The sequence below is a fragment of the Anolis sagrei genome, chromosome 5 (genome assembly GCF_037176765.1).
Source record: "Anolis sagrei isolate rAnoSag1 chromosome 5, rAnoSag1.mat, whole genome shotgun sequence".
In the NCBI taxonomy this organism is placed as follows: domain Eukaryota; kingdom Metazoa; phylum Chordata; class Lepidosauria; order Squamata; family Dactyloidae; genus Anolis; species Anolis sagrei.
In genome coordinates, this window is record NC_090025.1 from 94,358,821 (window position 1) to 94,372,153 (window position 13,333).

The window sequence follows — 13,333 nt, forward strand, 5'->3', positions numbered from 1 at the left end:
TCCACAGATATATAAACCCTTTTTCCTAGTTCCAACAGACCTCACTACCTCTGAGGATGCTTGCCATAGATGCAGGTGAAACGTCAGGAGAGAATGCCTCTAGACCATGGCCATATAGCTCGAAAAAAACTACAACAACCCTCAAAGCAGATATTGTGGGATTTTCTGCCCCAATACTCTGGGTTATATGGCTGTGTGGAAGTGTCCTATGGCTGGATCTACACTGCCTTATATCCCAGGATCTGATCCCAGATTATCTTCTTATCCCAGATTATATGGCTGTGTGGAAGAGCCCTGGGTCCCATAGACTTTAGTGCAGGAGTCGCATTTCCCTTGGGATGCCAAGGTATGACTTCTTTGTCACTGGCCAGTCCCTGGATTGGAAGTTGCAAGACTTCCCAGCAGAAGTATATTCACACTAATCTGTCCATGAATATATTAAATATTCATTTATAACAATTTGCAAGGTGTAGAAAGGCACAAACTGGGTGAGCCTGGAATAATAATTTGGCATCAAAATTTGGGAGTTTTTTATTTAGTGATGAGAGGGGAAGAGAAAATCATGCTCGCCTAATGAAATGGGTGAATGTGGGTGTTGGTCCTGCCAGGTCCAAAAGGGTTGCCACAGGAAGGGTCCACAAGGTTATGTGGCAGTATGGAAGGACCCAAAGGCTGGATCTACAGTGGGTTGTTGTAGGTTTTTTCGGGCTGTATGGCCATGGTCTAGAGGCATTCTCTCCTGACATTTCGCCTGCATCTATGGCAAGCATCCTCAGAGGTAGTGAGGTCTGTTGGACCTAGGAAAAAGGTTTTATATATCTGTGAAATGACCAGGGTGGAACAAAGGACTTTTGTCTGCTGGAGCTAGGTGTGAATGTTTCAACTGACCACCTTGATTAGCATACAATGGGCTGACTGTGCCTGGAGCAAACTTTTGTTGAGAGGTAATTAGATGTCCCTGCCTGCTTCCTCTCTGTTGTTGTCCTGGTGCAATTTTAGAGGTTTTTTTTAAATACTGGTAGCCAGATTTTGTTCATTTTCATGCTTTCCTCCTTTCTGTTGAAATTGTCCACATGCTTGTGGATTTCAATGGCTTCTCTGTGTAGTCTGACATGGTGGTTGTGAGAGTGGTCCAGCATTTCTGTGTTCTCAAATAAAATGCTGTGTCCAGGTTGGTTCATCAGGTGCTCTGCTATGGCTGATTTCTCTGGCTGAAGTAGTCTGCAGTGCCTTTCATGTTCTTTGATTCATGTTTGGGCAATGCTGCGTTTGGTGGTCCCTGTGTTGACTTGTCCACAGCTGCATGGTATATGGTAGACTCCTGCAGAAGTGAGAGGATCCCTCTTGTCCTTTGCTGAACATAGCATTTGTTGGATTTTCTTGGTGGGTCTGTAGATAGTTTGTATGTTGTGTTTTCTCATCAGCTTCCCTAAGCGGTCAGTGGTTCCCTTGATGTATGGTAAGAACACTTTTGCTCTGGGTGGATCTTCGTCTTGACTCTCTTACTCAAGCATGTGGACAAATTGCAACAGCACAACAACAGAGAGGAAGCAGGCAGGGACATCTAATTACCTCTCAACAAAAGTTTGCTCCAGGCACAGTCAGCCCATTGTATGCTAATGTCAGGATGTGCCTTCATGTTTGAGATTCCACGAAGCCTTCTTCCTGACACTAGAGGGAGTAGTCATGATGGATGAGTTTATGACGGGACATCTGGGCATAGGTTTGGCTTTGAAGCTGTGGGAAAAGGGATTTTAGACTAAACTGTGATAAGGGAAGGGGGAGAAGGAGGAGGCGAAGTCAGGAGGGGAGATCTGGGACCTTTGGGCGGGAAACTTCAGTTCTCGCTTTGCTTTGCTCTGTATGGACCGAAATAAACTCCAAATCCGAGTACCAACTTGTGAGTGCGAGTTTCCTTTCTAAGATCCAGCGGATCCTGACATAAAGCGAGAACTCACAACTTCCTGCTCTCACCGTGAGGTCCACAGCCATCCGGGAGAGGAGTATGTACCAAGAAGAGGAAATCCCGATGGGAGCTGGAGAGAGCATCGGCCTTTCCCCCTCCCCGGGGCTGGAAGACGAGGAGTTCGGGGACGAGGGAGTTCCCCAAGCCGGAGACCTGGAAGAGGGAGGAGGGATCCCCGCGGCGGCGTCTGGGACCTGGGGAGCCCCCCTGACATCCACGCAGAGGCCTCCGCAAAAGGATATAACTGTGCGGCGCAAGTTGCCCATGTTGGGGCCGAGGGAGCCCCACACAGAACCCTCGCCCCTCGGCGGCGCCCAGGGCCCTCCCGCGCAGCACCTTGGGGAAAAGGTGGACGCGATGGAGAGGATGTTACAGACTTTCTCATTCCAACTGGAGGAAATGAGAAGAGAGGTGGCAGCATCTTGGAGAGCCACGCTGGAGGAGAGAGAGTCGCGACGCTCCCTCTCGCAAGGTATGGGACGGGGATACCGGCCCTCGGGGAGAGTGGCGTTTGCCACGGAAGGGGAACCCTCGCACCCCCCGCCCGGGACCTCCACATTCACATCAGGATGGGGAGGGAGAAGCCATCTCCAAGGGGGCCCTGGAAGAGGAGAGCTACGTGTGAAGTTCAACGGGGACCCCAAGCAGCTCTCCTATTTCATCACCAACGTGAGGCATTATATGGAAGATTACGGGGATTCCTTCCCCTCAGAGGGGGCCATGATCCACGCAGTGGGGGCCAACTTGAAGGAAGCAGCGGCCGATTGGCTCATGCAAATGTACGACACCCGGGCGCCGGAGTTGAGGAGGTTGGACGACTTCCTGAGGGCGCTGCGGGAGAGATTCCAGGACCCTTTGGCAGAAGAGAAGGCAAAGGGTCAGCTCAAGAGGATAACTCAGGGTAATAAGACTGTTTCTGAATATGCCCTGGAATTCAAAGCCATCGCGGGCCGGATTAGAGACTGGTCGGATGCCACCAAGCTCGAATACTTCCGAGCGGGTTTGCGCCCCGATGTGTTAGAGTGGTCTTTACACCGGAGTAACCCGCCCACGCTCGAAGAATGGATTGTGTTGGCCGGGAGGGTCGAGTGCGACCAGGAGCAGATGCCGCGTAGGGCGAGAGAGAGAGGCCGAACTCGACACCCCGCAGCAGGCCCGCAGGGGGGGGCGCGACGCCCCTCGCCCAGAGGAAGGTCGGCTAGCCGAGAGAGGAGAGGGAGGAGGGGCCCCTGCTTCGCGTGCGGCCAAGAAGGGCATAGAGCAGCAGAATGCCCGAGAGGGCGCACTCCTTCCAACGCTCCCAGGCCGGACAAGACGCCCCCTCCCCCGAAGCCAGCACTAGGGCCCAAACCAGCAAAGGGCAAAGCCTCCACGGCTGTGGAGACCGCGCTGGCCCCGTATCAACTCCCCGCAGAGGATGAGACGGAGCCGGAGGGGGCAGACCGAGACTTCTACTCGGCGGGAAACGGACAAGATCTTCCTTGAGAACCGCCGGCAGGAAGATCGTGGAGGCGACAGGCGGTGAGTTGAAAAAGTTGAATTATGATGTGCTTAAAATGACTGTGACCCTGACCAACCCCGACACGGGACTGAAGATAGAAACTGTGGCAATGCTGGACTGCGGGTGCACCAGGTGCCTAATCACCCCCTCCCTGGCCGCCAAACTGGGAGTCAAACCCCTGGCACTAAAGACCCCCGTGGTTTTTTCCCAACTGGATGGGACAGCAGCTCATGGGGGTCCCGTAAGGGAAAAAACTGGCTACCTTCATTTAGAAATGGGAACTCACAAAGAGACTTTGCAATTTGTAATATCCCCCATGGCCCACCAGCCAGTCATTTTGGGGATCCCATGGCTGAGATGGCAAAACCCTCAGATTAACTGGGCGGAGGGGGTGCTTTCCTTCGCAGATGGGGAGTACAAGCCAGAGGGACACAGCCAGCCACAAGGCCCCCCTCTCCCCAGTCAGTTACAGGGAGCACAGGCAGAGGCGACTCCGGAGGGCTCAGAAGTCGACATCCCAGAGGTTTATCGGGAGTGGGCAGATGTCTTTAGCGAAACCGAATGTGACCAGTTGCCCCCGCATAGAAGGACGGACTGTGCATTAGAATTTGAGCCGAACGTTAAGCTGCCCAGCCCCAAGCTTTATGCTATGTCGGAGCCAGAGAGAAAAGCCTTGAGAGAATTCTTGGACAAGAACCTGGAGAGGGGGTTCATAGTACCTTCCACGTCACCGGTGGCAGCCCCAGTACTCTTTAGGCCTAAAGCTGACGGGTCGCTGAGGCTGTGCGTAGACTATAGGGGCCTAAATGCCATATGCACCACCAATCAGTACCCCCTCCCACTCATGTCAGAGATTTTGGGCCAATTGGGCAAGGCCAAGATCTTCACAAAATTGGACATTAGAGAAGCTTTTTACCGCCTGAGGGTGAGGGAAGAGGACTGCTGGAAAACGGCGTTCAACACCTGTTATGGGCAGTACCAATGGGCCGTAATGCCTTTTGGCCTAAAGGGAGCTCCAAAGGTGTTCCAACAATTCATAAACGACATCTTCCGAGAGATGTTATATGACGGCCTTATGGTTTATCTTGATGACCTGTTGATATATTCAGACACAATAGACCAACATATAAAAACCACACAGAAGGTGCTCCAAATCCTGAGAGAGAACCAGCTTTATGCTAAGCTTTCGAAGTGTGAGTTCCATAGCACCGAACTCACTTATTTGGGGTTCCGAATATCCACAGAGGGGCTGGCCATGGACCCAGCTAAGGTACAGGATGTGTTAGCCTGGGAACCTCCCCGTACCCGGAAACAGCTACAGGGGTTTCTGGGGTTTGCAAACTTTTACCGCCAATTCATCAAAGACTTTGCCGAGGTGGCGCTGCCCCTCACTGAGTTATTGAAGACAAAGGGGAAGGGAGAAACTAAAAAGGCAAGGACCCCAGGGGCAAGGCTGGAATGGACCCCTGAGTGCCAAAGGGCTTTTGAGGTCCTAAAAGCTAAGTTCACAAGCCAGCCCGTTTTAACGCATGTCCAGCCCTCCAAGCCATTTGTGGTGCAATGTGACGCTTCAGAGGCAGCCTACGGGGCAGTGCTGTTACAAGCCGACGAGACAGGCCAGCTCAAGCCATGCGCTTATCTGTCAAAAAAATTCTCTGAAACTGAAAAACGTTGGCATGTCTGGGAAAAAGAGTCTTTTGCAGTGCGGGCGGCCCTGGCTCACTGGAGACACTTCCTTGAGGGCACCCAGACCCCTTTTGAGGTGTGGACGGACCACAAAAACCTGCAGGCCCTGCAGACCCCACAGAGACTTAACGCCAAACATCTCCGTTGGGTCCAGTTCTTCCAGCGGTTCAATTTTCGCCTTAAGTTCGTCCCAGGAAGGACAAACCAAGTCGCGGACGCACTCTCACGTATGCCTGAGGCGGACTACTCATCCCCCACTGAGTCAGGGACGCTCTTTGACAAACAACAGTTGGGACTGATAGTACAGACACGGGCCAGTCTCCGGGACAAGCCCTCGCCTCTCGGCCAGCCAGCAGCGGTGCTACAGGGGTTAAAAGAGGCAGCCGAAAAGGATGAGTGGCTGCAAAACCACAAAGAGGAGCTGGCCCAGGAGGGGGGGCTGTGGACTTATGGGTCCAAATATTACGTACCGGCCTCCATGCGAAAGGACATAATGAAAAGGGGCCATGATTCGCTGCTGGCAGGTCATTTCGGGTTCACTAAGACTCTCAAGCTCTTAGCCCGCCAATTCTGGTGGCCCAATATGCGCAGAGATATAAAAGATTATACCCAAGAATGCCCAACATGCGCCAGAAACAAGCAAAAAATAGGAAAGCCCACGGGGTTGTTACAACCAGTAGCCAACCCCTCACAACCCTGGTCGGAGATTGCCATGGACTTTGTAGTGGAACTGCCTGATAGCCAGGGTTACAATACCATATGGACTGTGATTGACTTGTTCTCTAAGCAAGCCCACTTTGTGGCCTTAAAACGACTCCCTTCAGCCCCTGAATTGGCTAAGCTGTTCCTCCATCATGTGTTCCGGCTGCACGGCTGCCCCAGCAGGATTATAAGTGACAGAGGCACACAATTCACCTCCAAATTCTGGAAGTCCTTTCTGTCTATGTTGGGGACAGAGCGGGCACTCAGCACGGCCTTCCACCCTGAGACCGATGGAGCCACCGAGAGGGTCCAAAAGACATTGCAACAGTTCCTAAGGTGTTATTCCACCTATCAGCAGGACAATTGGGCTACCCTTTTAGACTTTGCTGAGTATAGCTATAACAATAGCGAACATGCATCCACAGGTGCTTCACCCTTCAAAGTCGTAGGGGGTAGAGACTTTCCTCCCTTTCCTGGCTTAACGCCCCCCGACCCGGGAGAGACCCCCAATAAGTGGGGAGAATCCATCGCAGCGGCCTGGCCAATGATCAAAGAGACTCTAGACAGGGCAAAAATGGATTACAAAAAGTTCGCCGACAAGAAGAGGTCCCCTCAGCCCCAGTTTAAAGTAGGTGACCTGGTCTACTTGTCCACCAGATATCTGAGATCCACTCAGCCTTCACGTAAATTGTCAGCTCTGTTCATCGGGCCCTTCCCTGTACAGGCCGTGGTTAACCCTGTCGCGGTCCGGTTGGAATTGCCCCACACGTGGAAGAGGGTCCACCCGGTGTTCCACGTGAGCTTGCTCAAGGCTGCAACTGCCTCCCCTAAATGGTCTGAAGCCGACTCCCAACCGGTCCCCATCATGGTGGGGGCCCACACTCACTTTGAGATCAAAGACATTTTGGACTCAAAAAAGACTCGGGGAAAACTTTATTATTTAGTCCAGTGGTCCTCTAAGGCCATCCATCCCGAATGGGTGTTACAGGAACACGTCAAGGCCCCCCGCCTCGTGAAAAGGTTCCACTCTGCTTTTCCTCTAAAACCCAAGCCTTAAAATTGCTGTCTCATTCTATGTTTTTCTTTCTTTTTCAGATGGGGCCCATCTTCCGAGGGGGGGAGATATGTCAGGATGTGCCTTCATGTTTGAGATTCCACGAAGCCTTCTTCCTGACACTAGAGGGAGTAGTCATGATGGATGAGTTTATGACGGGACATCTGGGCATAGGTTTGGCTTTGAAGCTGTGGGAAAAGGGATTTTAGACTAAACTGTGATAAGGGAAGGGGGAGAAGGAGGAGGCGAAGTCAGGAGGGGAGATCTGGGACCTTTGGGCGGGAAACTTCAGTTCTCGCTTTGCTTTGCTCTGTATGGACCGAAATAAACTCCAAATCCGAGTACCAACTTGTGAGTGCGAGTTTCCTTTCTAAGATCCAGCGGATCCTGACAGCTAATCAAGGTGGTCAGTTGAAACATTCACACCTAGCTCCAGCAGACAAAAGTCCTTTATCTCACCCTGGTCATTCCACAGATATATAAACGCTTTTTACTAGTTCCAACAGACCTCACTACCTCTGAGGATTTGTCGTGTCAGAGCAACCAGTCCATTATATTACGTTTCTAACAGAACAAAGCAAACAAACAGAAAGATACAAAACTTGTGAGTTTGGTAGTTGGTTAAGTGTCCTTTGACCAGTATCTGGCCACTTGGAGTGCTTCTGGTGTTGCTGCAAGAAGGTCCTCCATTGTGCATGTGGAAGGGCTCAGGGTGCATTGCAGCAGGTGGTCAGTGGTTTGCTCTTCTCCACACTCACATGTTGTGGATTCCACTTTGTAGCCCCATTTACCTCTGAGAATGCTTGCCATAGATGCAGGCGAAACGTCAGGAGAGAATGCCTCTAGACCATGGCCATACAGCCCGAAAAAACCTACAACAACCCAGTGATTCCGGCCATGAAAGCCTTCGACAATACATGGATCTACACTACCCTATATCCCAGGATCGGATCCCAGATTATCTTCTTATCCCAGATTATATGGCTGTGTGGAAGAGCCCTGGGTCCCATAGACTTTAGTGCAGGAGTCCCATTTCCCTTGAGATGCCAAGGTGTGACTCCTTTGTCACTGGCCAGTCCCTGGACTGGAAGTTGCAAGACTTCCCAGCAAAAGTGCCTTCATGCTAATCAGCCCGTGAATATATTAAATATTCATGATTACAACAGCAAAACAACAGAGAGTAAACAATCAGGCACATCGAATTACCTCTCAACAAAACTTTCCCCCAGGCAGTTCCAAGCCATTAAATGCTAATCAAGGTGGTCAGTTGAAACATTCACACCTAGCTTCAGCAGACAAGAGTCCTTTGTCCCACCCTGGCCATTCCACAGATATATAAACCCATTTTTCTACTTCCAACAGTCCTCACTACCTCTGAGGATGCTTGCCATAGATGCAGGCAAAACGTCAGGAGAAAATGCCTCTAGAACATGCCTCTAGAAAAACCTACAACAACCCATTCATGATAACATTTTGCCAGGTGTAGAAAGGCACAAACTGGGTGAGCCTGGAATAATAATTTGGCATCAAAATTGGGAGTCTTTTATTTACTGTAGTGATGAGAGGGGAAGAGAAAATCATGCTCGCCTAATGGAATGGGTGAATGTGAGTGTTGGTCCTGCCGGGTCCAAAGGGTTGCCACAGGAAGGGTCCACAGGGTTATGTGGCAGTATGGAAGGACCCAAAGGCTGGATCTACACTACCCTATATCCCAGGATCAGATTCCTGATTATCTACTTATCCCAGATTATATGACTGAAAAAGATCTTGGAGTCCTCATGGACAACAAGTTAAACATGAGCCAACAATGTGATGTGATGGCAAAAAAAGCCAATGGGATTTTGACCTGCATCAATAGGAGCGTAGTGTCTAGATCTAGGGAAGTAATGCTATCCCTCTATTCTACCTTGGTTAGACCACACCTGGAATATTGTGTCCAATTCTGGGCACCACAATTCAAGAGCGATATTGACAAGCTGGAATGTATCCAGAGGAAGGCGACTAAAATGATCAAGGGTCTGGAGAACAAGCCCTATGAGGAGCGGCTTAAGGAGCTGAGCATGTTTAGCCTGAAGAAGAGAAGGCTGAGAGGAGATATGATAGCCATGTATAAATATGTGAGAGGAAGCGACAGGGAGGAGGGAGCAAGCTTGTTTTCTGCTTCCTTGGACGCAGAACAATGGCTTCAAACTACAAGAGAGGAGATTCCATCTGAACATGAGGAAGAACTTCCTGACTGTGAGAGCCGTTCAGCAGTGGAACTCTCTGCCCCGGAGTGTGGTGGAGGCTCCTTCCTTGGAAGCTTTGAAACAGAGGCTGGATGGCCATCTGTCGGGGGTGATTTGAATGCAATATTCCTGCTTCTTGGCAGGGGGTTGGACTGGATGGCCCATGAGGTCTCTTCCAACTCTTTGATTCTATGATTCTATGACTGTGTGGAAGAGCCCTGGGTCCCATAGACCTTGAGATTTCCCTAGAGATGCCCAGGTGTGACTCCTTTGTCACTGGCCAGTCCCTGGATTGGAAGTTGCAAGACTTCCCAGCAGAAGTGTCTTCATGCTAATCAGCCCATGAACATATTAAATATTCATGAGAACCATTTGCAAGGTGTAGAAAGGCACAAACTGGGTGAGCCTGGAATAATAATTTGGCATCAAAATTAGTGATGAGAGGGGAAGAGAAAATCACACTCACCCAATTGAATGGGTGAATGTGGGTGTTGGTCCTGCTGGGTCCAATGGATTGCCATAAGAGGGGTCCACAGCCCAACTGTCGCCATTGTCCCTCAGTGAAACATCACACCCCCCCAATACATATACACACACACACCTTGGGGTCCCCCAAAAGTGGCCTTACCGTGCCTTGGCTTCCGAGGCTCCCGCTCCGCGCCGCATCCTTGCCAAGCTTGAAAGACCCCCCCAAAGGGATTGGCCAGCCCCTCTCTAAGGTAATGTCCGTCGCGGGTCCCCTTGGGAAGAGTTTTCTCTCCTTCTCCGTCTCCTTTTTCCTCCTCCTCCTCCTCCTCCGGGCCCCCCGCCCCTCTGGACGGGGTCCCGGGGGCAGCGCATCCACGGGCGGGGCGAAAGGGGGGCAAAGCTAAGCTCCACCGCCCCCTTTTCTTCCCTCCCTCCCTCCCTCCTCTGGCTACAAATCTCTCCTCCTCTTCCTCTGGCTACCAATCCTCCAGCAGGAGAAGTTTAGTTTCCCCCCGATGATGCTCTGTGCTGCAGCCCTGCATTTAGGTTGAGCTCTCTTTCCTTCCTGCACAATTTGGGTACCTCTTGCCTGGCACCTGCTTTAGGCGGCCCTTTGGCTTCCAAGTTTGGGTCTGGACGCCCGGGGATCGGCAAGGGCTCGTGGGGAAAAGGGCTGCACTGGAGGAAAGCAAAAGGAGAGGCGCTGCAGTGCAAGCGCGACTCTTTCCAATCAACTCCGGGGCAAGCAAGTGTCGAGTCTATCTATCTACCTTCTATCTATTTACCTCCCCCCCCCCTCCTAAAAGGAGAGCATGCTGTCTCTTAGCAACGCCTCGTCAATCACCTCGGGAGGCTCTCCGATTGGACGAGAGGGAGATGGGAGGCACGCCCCTCCAAAGCCCGCTCGGGATGCCTATGGTTTGCATGTCTCCAAGTCCACCTGGGCAGGTGGAAACACCAAACCAAGAATCTAGTGCCCTCTGATGCCTTCTCTCCCCTGTGGCAGGCATGTGGGGGGGGGGGGCTTGAGGGGCTTCAGCCCCCCCCCCCAAATTCTCATGGTGGTTCGCAAAAAGGCCTTAGGTAAAGGTAAAGGTAGTCCCCTGACATTAAGTCCAGTCATGTCTGACTCTGGGGTGTGGTGCTCATCTCCATTTCTAAGCCAAAGAGCCAGCGTTGTCCGTAGACACCTCCAAGGTCATGTGGCCAGCATGACTGCATGGAGCGCCGTTACCTTCCCGCCGGAGCGGTACCTATTGATCTACTCACATTTGCATGTTTTCAAACTGCTAGGTTGGCAGAAGCTAGGGCTGACAGCGGAAGCTCACGCCGCTCCCTGGAATCGAACCTGCGACCTTTCGATCAACAAGCTCAACAGCTCAGCGCTTTAACCCAGGCCTTACTGGTGCATTATTTAAACTGCTATGTTTATTCATATCATGATCTGATCACCACACTCAATATATCCCATATACATGGGAGTATTGGGGTAACGATACAAAAGGTTTGCTAGGGTAGACCCTCTTTCACTCAGACTCAGCCCTCCACCCCAAAACAAACTCAGCCCCACCTCCCAAATCGAAATCCTGGCTACGGGCCTGCCGGTGGCTTTTGAATCTAGTGCCCTCGGATGCCTTCTCTCCCCTGTGGCTTACTGTTAAAACCTCTTCTTGCCTCTGTTGGTCATGGGACTTCTGTGTGGCAAGATTGGCTCAATTCCATTGTTGGAGTACATGATGCTCTGTGATTGTAGGTAAACTATAAATCCCAGCAACTACAACTCCCAAATGACAACATCAATCCCCTGCCAACGCCACCAGTCTTCAAATTGGGGCATATCACGTATTGGTGCCAAATTTGGTCCAATGAATGAAAATACATCCTGCACAGGCTTCAACCCCCCCCCCCCCCCGAAATTCTCATGGTGGTCCGCGAGAAGGCCTTACTGGTACATTATTTAAACTATTTTTATTCATATCATGATCTGATTACTATGCTCAATATATCCCATATGCATGGGGGTATTGGAGTAACGATACAAAAGATTCACTAGGGTAGATCCTCTTTCACTCAGACTCAGACCCCATCCGAAACAAACTCAGCCCTCCCTCCCCCCCCCCCCGAATCGAAATCCTGGCTATGGGCCTGCCGGTGGCTTTTGAATCTAGTGCCCTCTGATGCCTTCTCTCCTCTGTGGCTTACTGTTAAAACCTGGGGGTCAGGCGGAAACCTGCTACAAAACAGGAGCTTCTTTGTTGAGTTCCAGGGCCAGAGAAGCAGATGGCGGAAACAGAAGAACGGCCTGCCTCAGGGGAGCGTGCTTGCCCCATCCATGTACAACATCTACACAAATGACCAGCCACTGCCAGAAGGGACAGAGAGCTTCATCTATGCTGATGATCATGCCATTACTGCTCAAGCAGGGAGCTTTGAGATGGTTGAACAGAAGCTCTCCGAAGCTCTAGGTGCTCTTACTGCCTATTACAGGGAAAACCAACGGATCCCTAATCCATCTAAAACACAGACATGTGCTTTTCACCTTAAGGACAGACAAGCATCCCGAGCTCTGAGGATCACCTGGGAAGGAATCCCACTGGAGCATTGAGGTGCACCCAAATACCTGGGAGTCACTCTGGACTGTGCCCTGACCTACAAGAAGTACTGCCTGAATATCAAGCAAAACGTGGATGCTAGAAACAATATCATATGTAAGTTGACTGGCACAACCTGGGGATCACAACCAGACACAGTTAAGACATCTGCCCTATGATTGTCTGTCTATCTGTCTATCTATCTGTCTATCTGTCTATCTATCTATCTATCTATCTATCTATCTATCTATCTATCTCTTCATCATAGACTGTGTATGATTGTCTTTCTATCTGTATGCCTGTCTGTCTTGCTAGCTAGATAGCTAGCTCATCAACATAAACTATCACTTGTGACCAGGTATGATTATTTCCCAATCTTTCCGTCTGTCTGCCTATCTATCTCTATCTATAACATCATCATAGGCTATCACTTGTGGCCGAATATGATTGTCTTCCAATTGTAGAGCCTGCCTGCCTGCCTCCCTATTTATCTATCTCATCATCATCATCATCATCATCATTAACTTTATTTATTTATAACTTGCCTTTCTTCCCGTGGGGACTCAAGGTGACTAACTATCCCACACTTAGTCAAGTTTTAAAAGTGGAAAGCAACAGTTAAAAACAATTTAGTAGTAACAGTTTGGTAAAAACAGACTTGCTAAATAGGCTGATTTTCTGTACAATTTCTGCAGCGTCCACAGTAAAACTGCACGCTGCTGCTAATCGATTGGTATAAATGTCTAGGTGACATGAAGAAACTTTCTACTGTTGCCAAGTTATTTGTTACTCCCAAAAAGAGCCAATTTGTGGTCGGGACCCACAATTTAAGAATCAGTGTTTTTGATTATTTCTCATTGTGGATTTTTGACATCTTTAAACACATTGTAAATAAAGCGTAGGAGTTTAGTCACTTGAGCTAGAATCTTGTTAGTTCTAGGGAATCAGACCCACTGATTCAATTGCTCGATGGCAAGTCAACCAATGAATCTTCTCCATTTGGGAATAGTAATAGATGTTGCCATGCTTTGTTTACTCTTTTTTTTTTTTTTAAAAAGCAGATAATCAAAAGGCATTCAAAGAGTAATGGGACAGAAGATAATATGTTAAATTTATTATTGTTGCTCATTTTATTTC

The 13,333-nt window shown here is 50.0% G+C and overlaps 1 protein-coding gene across 1 annotated transcript in view; it reads right to left on the reverse strand.

The window, feature by feature from the left end:
- Positions 1-10,381, reverse strand: part of GRM3 (glutamate metabotropic receptor 3) — a 231,749-nt gene extending 221,368 nt beyond the window's left edge. Inside the window, exon 1 of the mRNA XM_067468900.1 lies at positions 9,766-10,381. The gene's annotated coding sequence lies outside the window, so the exon portion shown is untranslated. The remainder of the gene's footprint in view (positions 1-9,765) is intronic.
- Positions 10,382-13,333: the final 2,952 nt, after the last annotated feature.